The 16,224-nt window shown below is 35.5% G+C and overlaps 1 non-coding gene across 1 annotated transcript; it reads right to left on the reverse strand.

Moving 5' to 3' along the window:
* Positions 1–4,930: 4,930 nt before the first annotated feature.
* Positions 4,931–5,002, reverse strand: TRNAP-AGG (transfer RNA proline (anticodon AGG)). The gene has a single exon. It is a non-coding gene; the product is annotated as a tRNA-Pro (tRNA).
* Positions 5,003–16,224: the final 11,222 nt, after the last annotated feature.

Raw genomic sequence — 16,224 nt, forward strand, 5'->3', positions numbered from 1 at the left:
GTTTTGTTCGGTCTGGTGCATATGGGTCTTAGACCAAAGGAGAGGAATTCTTTATACAACATAGTACAACATTTGTAAGAAATATTACACAATGTTTGATACACTCAGACGAACAACTAATCCATTTAACTGACCCCTTAGTTTAGGCTCAGTACATTGACCATGATGAACAGTTTGTATTTTAGACTGAGGAAACGTCAAATGGCATTTTGTTATAAAAAGCAATAGTTAAAATATTTTAGAGACTACTCTTGGGATTTGTTTTGAATCTAGCCACGTTATTCAGGATAGGTTCTTTATCAAGGGAAAGGAGCCTTTCTTGAAATATGAATAGTTTATCTGAAGCGTTACAGTCTCTGTCAAACAGTGTAAGGTGAGTATGGATGATGCTTGATACTGAATTGATTGATGTAAGTATGAGCAGATATTGTCTGCACATCATTCATACTGATGGATGTGGCATGCCAGGTTCCATTTTAGTTGTTCGTTGTCCTATTTTTGAACGCTTAACTATTTTCCACGTTCATATCATGCATTTATTCCTTTTACTCTTTTACACTATTCCCTAACAATTTGGTTGGTTGAGATGAATCAGTATGACAGTACAAGTATATTATGTCACATACAATGTACCTTCATCACCAGGACTAACATACAATACACTGTACAACACACAATCAATGCACTATAACCAAACTATTTTAATCACAAAGAAGGTCTCCTCCATACGAGATTGGTATGGAGGAGACCTCCTTATATGCCAATTGTGTGGTCAGTGTAGACAAAGGTCTGTGTGAGATGAACATTAAATGCCTCTGCAGTCATTCTTGGGTGTCTAAATGGAATGGATTTGATAGTATGTATGTGTTTTTCTGTTTTATCCAGTGGTGTGTTATATTGTATCACTGATAGATAGAAGATTGATGCTGAATAAGACATAGATCTTGAACATTTTACACCGGTCTGTAAAATTAGCAAGGAACGGAGAGAGTATACTTAGAAGTAAGTATCATTGAGTAGGGACTAACTATAATCTGTGTAGCTATTGTACATTATAAATAGGTATTATTTTGAAGCTAAATAAGGCATACATTTTGAACATTTAACTCCAGTCTGTGAAATTGGCTAGGTACGGAGAGAGTATACCTACTTAGAAGTAAATATCATTGAGTAAGGACTAACTATGATCTGTCTAGTTATTGTTCATTATAAATAGGTATTTCCACTATTCAACAGACAAGGAATGTCATGTAATCTAGGAGATAACATTGAAATCGGATTTTATTAATTCTTTTACGAAATCCGTTAATACGAGACAATCTAATCACTTTAATCCAGTCAGGATTTATTTTAGTACGTTGATGAGTTAGAATCACAATATATGGATAGAAAGAACAATATTGTTAAAATATAATAAAGTCATCATTTTTTGCATGTATTTGGTTTTCATTTACTGATAAGGATGAAAGCAAAATGGCGGGTTGAATTTTAATAAGCGCCATCTTTTGAGTGGAAATCTCAACTCTTTTAGGGGTTGTAAAATATAATTTCTCCCGTTATTCCCTGATTATTTTATCGAAAAAAATTCACATTTAGGTACTGCAAAAAGAATGCGTATTTTTTTAATGTTTCTTAGGGCAGGAGACGAAAGGTTTCATACCTTCTTTATAAAAGAGATGTGGAAAATTGAACCGATTTACGAGGCAAATAGTAGTCTTTTCGTTAGGGTTTATTAACGTAGAAAATATTCCTAGCATAGCAAAAAGCCTATTAAAAGTGAAGAAGAGAAGATAATCGAGAAAATAGTTTGTAAGAAAATTTTAGTTCTGAAAGCATTTGATAGATGTAGCTAGTAGTATTCTTAAAACCATTCTTGGTGTATACATTTTCTACACCTGACCCACGCGAATCGTGAATAATTTGGGAAGAATAAATACTGGTTTTCGGTCATTGATGATTTAGTTTTAAACTTTTGTGTAAATCGATTCAGCGGTTTAGACGTCTAGATATTCATACTTCCGCATTTGTAATTAATGATTAGTTTTTGTGAATTTTCTTAAGAATTTGTTAGCACAGTTTAACGGCGAATTTAAATAATAGATACTATTTTGACTGATAACCGTTTTTCGTATATATCCGTCGGATAGGTACCTACGGTCGTTCCTTTTTTGTTTAAGAATTTTTCTTGTCTCTGCCTTACATGGGAAAAGATAATTTAGGAAAATATTTGCCTATCCGTAAAAACCTCAAGTGGCACGAAACCTTGCCTTTTTAAAGTTAATACAAACATGTGAACATCAAACAGTTCACGACTTCTAGATAAGTGTCGAAACCTATCCGATAGATAAAGTACCTGACAGATACCACTATAACAATTCCACTTGATTGGCTAACCAATACTTAACCATAAGCAATCAACTTCCTACAGGTAGCACTAACCCATAGTACCTTCAAAATAATCAAAATTATTCGCAGGATCTTTCATTAAACAGTCTGTTATAAAAAATTATGCCTTACCGCTACTGACCTTGTAGTTTTTGTCAAATTAACGAACTTTGGGTTCAAATAACCGATTTACTACGGCTTCCTACTACACCGCCAAAAAACTACAATGAATATGGCTTTACTTTGTTGCTTACTGTTTAAGTTTAAAAGTGCTTATGGCAGACGAAACTTATGACTGAGAGTTCAATTATAGGTACTGATCTAGAACATATCTTTGTGTGATCTATGAAATTGTTGTTTCGGGTTTGTTAGTTTGACTTTCTGTCCGATGTTTGAAGTCCTAGCAACAAGATTGATTCAGATCAAATTATGATGTTTGAAAACCCAACAACACGATTGATTCAAACATTTTGGTGTGATTTTGGTGACAGGAAGGGGTCTTGTAAAAATAACAAGATCCTTAACCAACTTGCCATAAAAATCTTTTACTAGCAGCTATTAATAGCTGCTAATTTTACAATTATAAAACTTAAAAAAATTGTCTCAGGCACGTAGTGTGTTTCTTTACGATGAAACCCTTTATCTTTAAATCAACTGATCATTGTTACTGACATACATATCTACCGAACTAGAAAGACATAATTTGTCCAGATTTTAGACGCTTAACAAACGCTAATGCTGGACCTATAATTTAAAAACGTTTAACAACTTTTGTCAAACAAAATCCGCTCTAATCCCATAAATATCTTCGCCAATACCATACAGTAAGAAAGCAGATGCGTTGAATCATCAGTCAATCTTCCGCATAGCACAGAGCCGGTTTAGCAACGGTTACTGCCAGTTCTGCTTACTACCAGGCGGACGTCCTTGAAGGTTTTTATCAAAATAACGACCGTCTGAGAGCAATGACACGGCTGTTTGACTGCAAATAGTTTTGTATGTACACGGTTCATTACTTAACAATATTTCTATGGAGTTGTGTTTGAAGGAAACCGCGGTAAGAATAACATATTTATTTATATGTGTAAAGGTCTTTTGGGTTTACAGGACGTTTAGATTTTGGTGGTATGTTAAAATTTTGTTATCCTGGAGTCAGATTCACAGTTTATAAGTGTGTGTTAGATTACCCATCTGCTAAATACAGTACCAGCAAATGTATAGAAACAAGTATCAAAATTCCATCTGATATACAATTTAGAAGGAGTTAAACAGACTTAACGGTCCCGCTTCATCTTTTTAAAGAAAATCAGGTAATTCAAAATCTAGACGAAAATAATATTTTCAAGTTACCACATGCACTTGAAGTGACACTCACTGTGCATAAAAAAATGCATTTCCGCTGGCTTTATCGATAGATATACTTCCTAGTCTAGACTTGCTTTCTACGATACGAAGTTTCTTCATTTAAATCACACTGTCACAATGAATATCCTAACTACGAATTAATTGTATAGATACGTTTGTCTCATATTGTCTCAATTTCAAAGGTTTGTAGGATATGAGGAGGACTTAGACACGTACTGACTTACCAACTAATAAACAAGCTCAGGTTTAGTACCTATGCAATGTTTTGTCACTTTTATTCGATTCTACAATAATTGTACGTGAGTGAAAAAGGCAAAACCCTGCTACTATTACCTACCCCCGGTTTCTGAGTACATTTAGCGGTAGTTTATCTATTCAATAGCGTTTTATTTTGTATGAGTTTTAACGCTATTGAATAGATAAACTGCCGCTAAATGTACTCATACCGGGGGCTAATGAAACTGATTTTAAAATGTTAGGAAAAGCCGAAAATCCTATGTCCGAGCGATTAAGACTAAAACATGACAACAATTTTAGCAGCCTAACTTAGAAAAGCAAAATATAATGCGTTATCCTTACTGACTTACTTAACAATTTACTAAAATAAGGTGCCGTAAAATGGGGTTGCGTACTTCGGGAAAATTTGGGGTGAATTTGACCACATAAATAAGTCAATAACACGCATTAAAAGCTGGCAACTAGTCCAGTTTTTCGCTTTTTGGCACCAAATATTGCTATGCGCTATTCTACATGTCCATTTCTTTCCATTTTAAAGTAACTCTAGTATTAAAAAGTAACCCCGTTTTACTTGTACCATTAAAATATCATATATCTAGTCCTCTAATGCTACATGTAGGTCATTACTTGACCGTTTTCTAGCTAATGGCAATGTACGCCTATCCTATAAAATAGCGAAATGTGATATTTAATGCAGTAACGTTTGCATTTCTGCCTACTCTGCCGACCCCGACTACACAATTTGAAGAAACCTTTCATTAAGAAAAATAAATCACTTAGTTAAAAATGTATAACGGTAAAAGCATCTGTAATATATAATCCTTATTAATATGAATCAAATTGTATAACAAAGATTAGTTTTTGATAATTTAAAATCTTATTAGAAAAAAATACAACTAAAAAAGCGTATCAAAATGTAAAAAAAGGGGGTTAAAAAAGGTTTGGGCTCGTCCGGGATTTGAACCCGGGACCTCTCGCACCCTAAGCGAAAATCATACCCCTAGACCAACGAGCCGCTTATAAGAACATTTCGATTTGGTGTTCATATGAGACTTTGTTATGCAATAATGTAATGCAATTAAACTAATTTGTTGCAATTCATTGATAAGTGAAGCGTTCGTAGGTAGATTTTATCAGTTAAAACGTAAGTTACATTGATTCACTTCTAGAAAGAAACACAGGTACTTACTTATTTTAATTATAACCAACTTTTTGATTATTTTTGTACATTTTTTCAAAAAAATAACCAATATTTTCTTACAATTATTATAGAATTCGACTACGTGTCGAAGTCTGCTAACTGTGCCAGAGAGATTAACTTGCGTTTGTCGTATTTACTTAGCCCCTGTAGGTCATAGCGTGATGTTACAAAGCTTAAAGCTTTCTTTATTAATGTGGCTAATTATACACAAAAATAGTTTGTATAAATCTGACGAGTAGTTGCAAAGATATCGCTTTCAAACAATTAAGAAAAATATATCTATAACTCTTTTAGTTTGCATTAAAAGTATAGTTGAATTAGTAAACTATATAGGAAAATATCTTTCCCTTTTAATGGGAAAGAAAAATAAAACAAAAAGTTGGAAATAAGTAGGTTTTTTAAGGGACAAGCGATTACGTTTGTCAGTTTTGAAGCATCATTCTCATACTTCGTAATAAGGTTTAGAAATGAAATTGATATGAAATGTAATAAAATTAATAATTACATGCTTTCTTATAGTTTACTTATAAAGTATTACTGTAACAACGATAGGTAGGTAAGTATATGTACAACAAGATCTTTGAAGGTAGATGAAGCAAAAGTTTAGCAACTTTTGTTATTTTTTTCTGTCAACCCCCATTTTAATAATGTGTAATATGATGTAAGTAATTCGATATTACTATAGAAGATACACTTTACACAATGATTTTGTGTAATATAATATGAAAGCAGATTCGTATGAGATAACTTTTTCGTAGCATGATAAATAATTTTATAGGTAAGGCTTACTGATTTTTTAAGTCTTGATTATTTCACTTTCATTGTCGGATTATTAGAAATCATGCTAATATTTTATTCGTCCGTGGAGGGTATTGTAATATAATTATGGATACTTTAGTCTCCACGGACGTTTGAGTGGTTAAAAGAAAACAGGACCTTAGCGTTTAAATTAAAGAGCCATCTGTCCGGTGGAGGGAATACTAAACGAGGGGTGGGAACGTACAGGGTGGGAAAAAAGTTTCGATTGTTTACCAAGGTAAAACATTTTAAACGTTGAAGATCTCTTAAATGACTGAATATTGAAAATATTCTTTTGTTCAGCATAAAGATGTAGATTTTTGAAAATAACATTTAACGTGTAAATAAGTATTTTACCCTAAAAAAAAATAATTTTCTATTTTGCAAAATAACAATGATTTCCCTTAAAGTGTATTTTAAATAAATAAATATTTTTGGACAACTTACACACGATCATCTGATTTCAAACTAAGCAGAGCTTGTGCTATGGTAACCAGACAACTGATAAACATACTTATATACTTCTAAATACATACTTATATAGATAAATTAACATCCAGGCTCACAACAAATACTCGTGTTTATCACACAAATATTTGTCTCGGGTGGTATTCGAACCCGCCACACGCGGCACTATGGTTATTGCGGCGAGGTGACCACTTAAACCACTGCGCCAAACGTACGTTGTTTTTTGTTTACTTACTTGAACTGAGTAAATTCAAATTGAAAAAGACGGACATCTATTTGTTTGCTATCGATTGAACCCACAAATGGTATAAAATGACCTTTCTATTCACCTGGATCAAGACTCACAGACCCTACCAATTGTTTTTTTTTACTTTTCGTGATACGATTCTGAGTTCAAGAAAGCACTTTTAAATATAATTTGCAAGAAGGTATTGTAACATTCAATAATAAGATTTTTCTTTCAGTAAATAAATATCTTAACTTAAATGTTTATTGAAGTTTCATGAGAGAAACCTCTTTGTCCCTTTGTATAGCTTTAGTTCTCTAGGACATACTAGATGTCGCCGTGAGTTTTTGTGTTGAATAAATAAATAAACACAATTTTATTTGTTTTACGGATGGCACCGAATCATTGAGATTTAGATTGAGACTATAAGTTTTGGATAATCAAGAAATAATAATGTTTATTTCGTTGAGAAATATTACGACGCGTGACGCACTTCTATTTGTATGCATTGTATTTTTTTTAACCCACTTCTGTCCCAGCGTGATGGACTCAAGGCCTCTAACCGCTTCCTCATTACGGGAGGAAACCCTTGCCCAACAGTGGGACCTTATTGGGTTAAATTAATATATTACTGTTCCACTGCTGGGCAAAGGTCTCCTTCCAAACAAAAATAATTATAAATTAAAATAAAAATTTAACCCATTACTGTCCCACTGCTGGGCAAGGGTCTCCTCCCGTAATGAGGTAGGGTTTAGGCCTTGAGTCCACCACGCTGGCCAAGTGCGGGTTGGGGACTTTGCATGCCCTCAATAAATGTATTGAACAAATTTTAGATACGCAAGGTTTCCTCACGATGTTTTCCTTCACCGTTGGAGCTTGTGATAATTATTTCTAATACACACATAACTTCGAAAAGTCATTGGTGTGTTGCCTCGGGTTCGAACCTGCGACCACTTGCGTGGGAGGTGTCAACTTATACCACTCGGCGGCTATCACTGCTTAAAATAAAATAATTGTATAATTTAAAAAATAATATATAAATATATCTAATAATTGCAATTTAATTTTAGATTTTAATCTAGAATTAAGTTAGGAAATTAATTACCAGTTTCAAATAAAAATCTAGGATTTTTTTAAATGGCTGAGGTTTGTATGTAGGCTAGACCTTGGGGATTTGAATAAAGCATCTGATGAAAAGGGTCGTTAGTTTGACTCCCATCTCTCGAGTTATGAAGGAGGATTCTTTTATATATCGTAACATAGTTTTTAAACTCGGGTTTGTTCGGACTTTTACCATTGAGAGTTGGTAAATCTTAGGTTTTACCGGAAAATCTTAGGATTTACCACAGTTCGGGCTTTTACAGTAACATATAAACCATTTCAATTATCCCAAGTTTGATTCTCAGATCTGAATTTTGTAACCAAGCAAGAACTTCTGTCGCCGGGGTCTAAACAAACAATAGATGCAAAGTAATAACGATACAATAACAACTATTCTGTAAATATAAACATTTTGTGTCGGAAACAAACTCCCCGTGTGCGGTAGAAATCAACTCAACGTGTATGAAATCTGAGACGACCACCCTTGTTAGTGTATCGTGTATCATTATGGTAGGTATACATCAATGCTGTGTATTAATTGGGACAAATCTATTGTTTTATACCAGGCACGAGACCAAACTCTGGACTACTATTCTTCTTCATATAGTATGGTTATTGGTCAACCTAGTGTCAATGTTGTTCAAGCCGACCGAAGGCCTTTGACGTTGCTTAACGACTGTTATCTTAATTGACAACAACCAGGACCGATTTTTAACGTGCCCCCCCAAGCAAGAAGACGCTTAGTTTAAATACCATTTTTTTGCGGTCAACCACTTTGCTTGCCCCTGGATCGGCGAACGACTGGCTATGGGCGCCTCTACTATTAAGAAATATTCTGATTTTATTTAGAGCTTAAGAAACGAATTCGGTACCTCGTGGTCAGCAGTCATGAACAGTACTGTCGAAGCTACAAAGGTAGTTACCAACACCATACAGAAAATAACTGGGAAGTAAAAATTATTAAACTTGTACTCGTAAAAGATTCAGCTAAAATGCACAGGCTATGAAATTGTTTTCGTAAATAATGTTGAAATTGTAATTATTTCAGACTAAAACATGTTATTAGGCACTCATTTGATACCAAACCAACAAAAATCGTTTATTCCATCTAGTCCTACCAGTAGTTCGATAGTCGAACTGTTTGGATGTTTTTATTCCAATCTGTTATACTGGCGGATCGAACTATTTGGAAACGCGGATTTTATTCCAAATAGAACTACTGACTCCGATGTACAGTGAAACAAAAAATAAAACATCACCTACTTATTTTTCAAGATTTTTTATAAAGTCGTAAAAAAATCATGATGTTTATAAATGGTGACATCCATAGGACGTAGATGGATCTCTAGCGAAGGAGGTGGTATTTGAAATTTTGCCTCGAAATTTCTAAACAATGTCAGCGATAGCTGAGTGGTTTAAGCTGGCACCTCCCACGGAAGTGATTGCAGGTTCAAACCCGATGCAACACACCAATGACTTTTTGAAGTTATGTGTGTATTAGAAATAATGATTACTTGCTTTCACGGTGAAGTAAAACATCGTGAGGAAACCTTACATGCCTAAAAATTTGTTTAATACATTTATTGATGGCATGTAAAGTCCCCAACCTGCACTTGGCCAGAGTCGTGGACTCAAGGCCTAACCCCTCCCTCCTCGTTTGGGAGGAGACCCTTGCCCTGCAGTGGGACAGAAATGGGTTATTAAAAGAAAAGGTGTGTTTTGAATATGTTGATCTCTCAGGATGCTCTCTCTTGTTCTTCAATAAAGTGGCCTTTTTCCTTCTATATTCATAATTAATTTTCACATGGCAACCACAAAAACACTCCAGGTGTCGATAAGTAATTTTATCGATACCTGGAGTGTTTTTGTCTCTCATCTCTCATCTAACAATTATTCATGTATGATTGACACGTAAACACATTTTCTAACATCCTTCACAGAGGATTGATCACAAATAATAAAAAAGACAATTTCCTCTTCCTACATGACCATGACTGTACCATTATTATGCACAATAGCTCTATTTGGAATAAAATCCGCGTTTCCAAATAGTTCGATCCGTCAGTATAACAAATTGGAATAAAAAAATCCAAACAGTTCGACTATCGAACTACTAGTAGGACTAGATGGAATAAACGACAAAAATACGAAACTGTGACGTCACTACAACGTATTTTTATAATAAAATGCGTTTTTGACATTTCATACAGTATAGCTAATATGACTGGAAGTCACCTAATCTAATATGGACATACATAAAAAAAACTTAGAACTAATAAAAACTAACACAAACAAACATTTTTTGCTACACCACCTCTATCCGTAGTACTACCAAAAGTTGCTGACACAGTAATCAAACCCGTGTCATTGTACACGCACGGGTGGTCACAAAACAATAGTGAACTACCTGATTACAATGACTGTCCACATTAGGGGGTCATTGACACCTGCGTTCATGTTCAAGTGAATATAGACCATTTTGAAGGGCTATAGTAAAAGTACCTATTCGGAAATAAATGTTTCCGGTAATGCGATGTGTTTAATTTTGTCACTTTGTTGTTGACTAGCTGACCCGCGCAACTTCGCTTGCGTCACATAAGAGAGAATAGGCCATAACTTTCCCCGTTTTTGTAACATTTTTCGTTGCTACTCCGCTCCTAATAGTTTCAGTGTGATAGCCTAAAGCCTTCCTCGATAAATGGTCTATTCAACACAAAAATAATTTTTAAATTTGTAGCAGTAGATCCTGAGATTAACGCGTTCAAACAAACAAACAAACTTTTCAGCTTTATAATATTAGTATAGAGATAGGTATATAAGCCTAGTCTTTCTTCCAACTATATTGGAGTCGGCTTCCAGTCTCACCGGATGCAGCTGAATACCAGTGTTTTACATGGAGCGACTGCCTATTGGACTTCCACAACCCAGTTACCTGAGTAATAACACAAATCCCATCCATGAAACTAATTGTCAGACTTTCAAGCTTACTACTATTAACGACAGCCAAACATCGCTAGTGACAGCCGGGACCCACGATTTAATTTGCCTTCCGAAACATAAGATGGTCACTCATCCCAAGAACCTCGGCAAGCGTAGCTTTATCTCAGAGATCGATCAGTGTTACTTACCCACGAGTGACAATTTTTAAGATACTGATCACAAATTATTTGTACCGGCGCTATTTCTAACTTACCAATACATTATTAGCTATCTATATGTTTATATAAAAATGAATTCCTATTTCCCTTGGCCACGCTATCAGACGTGAACGGCTGGACCGATTTCAATATGTTTTGTCTTACGGAGAGAAAGATAAAAAAATTGAAAAATGTATGGACTGTTAGGCGGTATATCGTTCGGTCAGCTAGTTTATAATAGTTTATGAAACTATGAACAGCTCGTTTCTAAGTCCTCCATACTCCACCGAGTTCAGCTCTTTGATCGCCAATATTGCAGTTTGAGAGCTTTCTGCTTGTATGAACTCAACATTCTAGTTGAAAGGCTTGTGTTTCTGTTTCATTTAATATTTGATCTCTAACGTTTGCTGCACACTGTAGCGATTTGAAGCGTAGAAATAATGGTCTGTCTTGCCCATTCGTCGTCTTCGTAGTTTTTAAGCGAAAATTTCACCTTATAAAGCAAATTCTTGCATGCACCTTCTTTCCCATAGTTTGAGGTGCTACAATAGTGGATGCTCAAGAGAAAATAATCCCTAGAGCTTCTCAAGTTCTTGACAGTTGTTAAAATACTCTGTCCAATAGGTATTATTATGTATCTAATTCCACTTGACTCTGGGTAGTTTGGTTTACTGAAACTCAAGGTTGAACTCATTTGTGATCTTGGCAGATAGTCTGTCTTGAAATTTTGCAGACCCAAGATGCAGTGGGACAGTAAAATGTTATATAACTATTATGTAAAGAACATGAGGTACTATACCCCGATGAAACTAGACAGACGGTTTTGAAGTAACTGTTTCCTTAAATCATAGGTGTCAGTGATCAATAAATAAATACATTCTTAATGCTGTTAACCTAGAAGCAGATCCAGGACCTCAGGCACCAAGTCAAAGAAGCATTTAAGTTTATCTCTGTTTATCGAAATTTTTCGACATCATTTTCAAAATCAAACCAACCAAAATTCTGTATCCACCATTACCATTTCTCATACCGTATCAGAATCAATAGTGTATCGTGTATTAGTAAAAGCTAGGATTCGTACGCAGTGGTCTAGGGAGAATAATCCGTCCCACAGTGGCTCGCTGCAGGTAAGCGGATTACAAGGTGCAAGGAACACTGAACCGATGGTGTACAGTTCGTGTATTATTCACGATATTTGCGAAACAGCTCAGCTCTTTGATATGAATATGTTAAAGTTTGTTATGTTTATATAAAAGGGTCTTGTCGTGTATCTAAGTTGACAACTAGTGTTCGTCAAATTGATAGCCACTATGCTACCAGTTATGCACAATATGTACATACAGTTCGTTGATTAATTTTTATTTATATAGTATTGTTTCACTTTGAATACAGAACAAGTATATGGGCAGACTTATTGCCTCAGGCATTCTCTGCCATTCTATCAGTCTACCTAAAGAAGGATTAACACGGGTCGATTTAGCTAGTCGCTTCACCAAAGGCTAGCCGACCGACCTAGCCGAATTGCTTATAACGGCCAGTTTTTTTTAAATTAAAAGTAACGTATAAAGGGGTAAAGAAAAAAAGACCGTCAAATTTGAAAGTAATTTTTACTTTGGCTTTTACTTTTTATAAAGCAACTGGCCGTTAGTTGGACAATTTTCATTCTTTGGAAAGAAAAAGTTTCGCCTCTAGTAAAGTCTCACTCTCGTAAATCCTACATTAGAGTAGTGCATAGAAATTGAACTAGGTCTATTAGGCAACTCAAAATCTTAGTAAACCTCAAAAAGGATTTGAACAACAGACCCACTGCTTTGCCGAGGCATTAAGCTTACATTTTTCGCCAAGCTTCGTCCACAAAAGAACACTACCTAACCTTGCTGCTCTCAAAAACGTGTCATGAAGCCAAACTAAAAATATAAAACTATATTTTCTCGGAAAAGCATGTCAGTCTCTTGTTAAAGAAACGTGTGTATCAAAGGTCTGTAGGTGAAAAAAACAGTCTTTCAAATGAATACTGGCGCCAAAGTGAAGCGAAACCTTAAAATCTATTGAATGGAAACTTGCATTTAACTTTCAATGTGATTTCACGATGTTTTCTTTGCGATAAACATTTTGAAGGTGCAATTAGAAGCACGGGGACAAAATAATTGGGGTCGGACGTTGTGGTGCGACATTGCCGGACTTCGACACGCTACACTTCGCTGTCGCTACTGATGTAAGTCGCGCGATGTCGCGATGTCGCCAGATTATTTTATACTATTTAAGAATTGAGGAGCTCCTGGCTAAGCAATAACAGCCGCCCGTATTGCTTGGCCGAGCTCGGTCAGTTGATAGGTGACAATATCATACATACCGAGTTCCTTCAGGTTTCGAAAGGGACGCTAAATTGTGGGTTCCGGCTGTCATTACCAGCAGTCAGAAGCTTGAAAGTCTAATAGGGCCGGGTACCTAGGTAACTTGTTGTGGAAGTCCGGGCACTCGCTTCATGTAAAGTACATGAAAGTTAATTAATCCGGTGAGACTGGAAGCCCACTCCAACATGATGACGATGATGATGATGACTTTGTAAAAGCCAAGATACCATAATTCTTAGAACGTTAGTTTTTTAGCTATTAAAAATTGACAATCTCTTTTATATGAATAGATATTCAATATTTCGTTGTTTTTTCTTTGTCACAATATATAGAAATATTGCAACGTTACAAATATGTCAGCTTTATTGTTTTGATACACGGTCAAAGCACAATCAATGTGTTTTTTGTTAAAAAAATTCAAATAAACGTTTTCAATTTTGCGATATTTTTTATTGGGGTTAAAAGTTTATCTTTTGTTTGTTTTTAAAACGTTTGACTTTAAAGCTAACTTTAGTCAAAACGCTAGAAGGTATAAAAGCAAAAGTGTGTAAGTTTGGATGTATGTATGAATGTAAGATGTTTTTCTCTTTCATACGAAACCTGTAAGAATTTAGATTCAATACACTGATATAATATGTGTACTGTAAGTTTATGTGCATCTTTGAAAATGCATGACTCAGTGATTAGGGTCATCACGTCAAATTTTTTTTTCGTGAATGTTTCATTCACATTCAAGAAAAAATATAATTTCGCATCGTTTAGTCATGCATTTTTCGCATAGTTGCAAAGTTTGTTAGGATCATACCAGGTGCGTTTCTGTCGCTGCTTACTCCTACGGGAAAGAAGTTTGATTTTCTATATGAATCTTCTTGTACACAAATTTCTGGTCAAAAGCACACCAACTAAAGAACTCCTTCTTGTAACCTCTTGTATAAATAATACTAACAATATAAGTACATCATTATGTCCGCGAGCAGTCGCACACGCGAGCACCCTATTATTTGTCCACACTCAGTCTATAAGATACCTTAGTGTATTGTGGTGTTTGTTAGGGCTGCCACTTGCAACTGCTGGCAGCAAGTCTACTGTTTAGCGAGTTTTTACGCTTTAGGGGTAAGGGTTGGGCCTTATGTCCATCACGCTGATAAAGTGCAGACGAAAAAATTTTTTTATTTTTTATTTAGACTATTTCTGTGTCCCACTGCTGAGCAAAGGCCTCTCCCCTAGACTTCCAGTCTCCTCGGTCGCTTGCTGCTTCCGGCCAATCTTCCAGGAACGCGTCTATGTCGTCCCGCCATCTCCGTTTGGGTCTTCCCCGTTGCCGCCGACCATCTTGTGGCACCCACTTCGTGGATACATAAACGTATTTTAGAAACTAAAAATTAACTGTAGGATTATATAAAGGTACGTGTAAGTTAATCAGTTAGTCAGTTAATCCTTGTGGTTGTAAATGCGACTGTCATACACAGGTTCGATTACCAGATGGAGCGAAGTGCAGGAATTACTATTTCTTTTAAAATATTATTTGTTTGTCAATCCAGAGAATGGTACCGTGTCTGCTGTATACAGTGAGATCGTTGCCAAGGATAATTTCGAAGAGTAGAAAGTATCCTAGTTGTAAACCAGGTTATGAACTACCCATATACCAAATTTAATCAAAATTCATTCAGTAGTTCTGCTTGAAAGTGTAGCAAACATACATACATTCTTACAAATGTTCGCATTTATAATATTAGCATATAAAAATACGTATATTTATGAAGTATCATCGAGTAACCGTAAGAAGGTATATAATTTTCTTTTATTTAAAGTAATACAGTTAACCTTTTATATTTCCCGGTAAGGTTGAATACAGAGCAATACAAGTTTGTTTCCAAGAACCTTGAGTGGAAATTACTTGACTTTTCTTGATATTTAAATAACAATGTTTTATATAGAAGCTTTATTATAAAAGAACGGATTTATTTAATTCATGTTGTAAAAAATATCTGAAAAGTTTAATTACTTTGTTTAATTTTTGCAAAGCAAGTTTATAGCCATGGGTTACTCATTAACAGAAAATATACATTAAAAAACTAAACCAATGCTGTCCTACTGCTAGGCAAGGGTCTCCTCCCGAAATGAGGGAGTCAACCATACTGGCCAGGTGCTGGTTGAAGACTTTGTAAAACTTCAAGAATTGTGTTAAAGAATTCTTACGCATGCAAGGATTCACCACGATGTTTTGTTTCGCCATGCTTCATAGGTGTTGCATCGGCTTCGAACCATCTACCATTTGAGCTCTTTATGCGAATCCGTTTAAGAGCAGCTCGTGGCTTAGTTAACAACAGCCGCGCGGATCGATCTCTGAGGTTAAGCAACGCTTGCCGAGGTTGATTTGTGGATGGGTGACCATCTTATACATATCGAGTTCCTCCGTGTTTCGGAAGGCACGTTAAATTGTGGGTCCCGGCTGTCATTTTCGAAGATCTTTGACAGTCGTTAACAGTAGTCAGAAGCTTGAAAGTCTGACAACCAGTCTTACCGAAGGGTACCGTGTTATCCCAGGTAACTGGGTTGTGGAGGTCAGATAGGTAGTCGCTCCATGTAAAACACTGGTATTCAGCTGCATCCAGTGAGACTGGTGCTGACTCCAACATAGCTTGGAAAAAAGGCTAAGCTGATATATATGCGAATCCGTTTGCTTAAAAAGCGGAATGTTTTTAGTCACAGAGGAATGTCTATAGCCCGACAATGTACAGTTTAATAATATATCAAAGACAGTCCTAATCTTTTGAGTGTTACCACTATCTTATAACAAAAATCAATCATCATAAATCATAAAAATAATAATCCCGCCTTTTGTATCCCACGGGACAAGACATACTACTAGGACTAGGTACTACTACTAATCGTATGGTATGTGGTCAACCTAGTGTCAAAGTTGTTCAAACCACCCGAAAGGCCTTTTGA

Source organism: Anticarsia gemmatalis, chromosome Z (genome assembly GCF_050436995.1).
Source record: "Anticarsia gemmatalis isolate Benzon Research Colony breed Stoneville strain chromosome Z, ilAntGemm2 primary, whole genome shotgun sequence".
Taxonomy (NCBI): domain Eukaryota; kingdom Metazoa; phylum Arthropoda; class Insecta; order Lepidoptera; family Erebidae; genus Anticarsia; species Anticarsia gemmatalis.